The sequence below is a fragment of the Nanorana parkeri genome, unplaced genomic scaffold (genome assembly GCF_000935625.1).
Source record: "Nanorana parkeri isolate BGI_ZX_2015 unplaced genomic scaffold, ASM93562v1 scaffold606, whole genome shotgun sequence".
NCBI classification, from domain to species: Eukaryota; Metazoa; Chordata; class Amphibia; order Anura; family Dicroglossidae; genus Nanorana; species Nanorana parkeri.
In genome coordinates, this window is record NW_017306874.1 from 905,616 (window position 1) to 906,763 (window position 1,148).

The window sequence follows — 1,148 nt, forward strand, 5'->3', positions numbered from 1 at the left end:
ATGTAAACCCTAAATGGATAGCATTTTTTTTGGTGTCTCAATGCTGCTGATCTCCAGCCTTTTTTAGTCACTTCCCCTCTACATACATGCATTGACGTATCAGCCTAAATCATTACATCGAACTGCCATCCAAAGAGTGACAACAGTGGATCAGACATGCGCAATGTATGATGGCACAGTCGCTTGTAGTCTTACAAGGGGGCGCATGATTGGGACACAATTGTCAACCCATAACACGATGTGCCTGAGCAAGGACCTTCATTATGGAATCACCAGGTACTGTTTTAATAGAAGCTCTAGATTTAAACAATTTTAAACATACATGGGCTCCACTTTTGTTAAAAATGAAAGTAGCCTGTAAACATTTCTACACAAGCCTCTTTGTAATTTAATGTGATTACAAACTACCTTTCCATTTCAGTTGCAAGCCACTTTAAGTTTCTAAAACTGTTAAAAAAATATCAGTGTAATATGGCCACCTGGAGGTGTTCTGTACATGTAATTTCCTGCTTGTGTCACTGTTTTTCCCAGAAATCTGAACTTAGATACAGGTATAATTTGAGGCATCCCCTGCAATAATGAATGTAGTTTTTGGTGAGATACTCCCTAAGGGTTAACTACTTCCTAAGGGATGCAGACACTGCAACTTTCCTTATTAGAACACTGAAAGTGCACCAGGTGTTTATAATAAAAACCGACCTTCCTATTCTGGAATCAGTCTGGAAAGGACATAGTGAAACAAACAGCTTTTTCTTCAGTGCCCGTTCACACCATAAACGTCACGTTCCAGTGCGTTCGCCCTCTGGAATGCACTGGAACGCAAGCCGGCCGGCTCCCTGCGTTCAGGCGTGGTGGTGCATTGAAGTCAATGGTACCACAGCCACGCCCCCCGCCCGCAGTGCGATTGCCTGCACCCGGAACGCAGGCACATTAGTGCTTGCGTTCTGGTCCAGTGCGATCTGCAAAAATAGTCGGCCAGCATGCATTCCAGTGAGTTCCAAAGGCCGAACGCACTGGAACGTGGACTTGGTGGTGTGAACCGGCCCTCAGAACAAAAAGAAGTAGGAATCTGCAACAAAGTTTGTTGAAATCTTACAATGTACATTGATCACCCGAAGGGTGTTTTGTTTTCTCTCAACAAAAGTTTT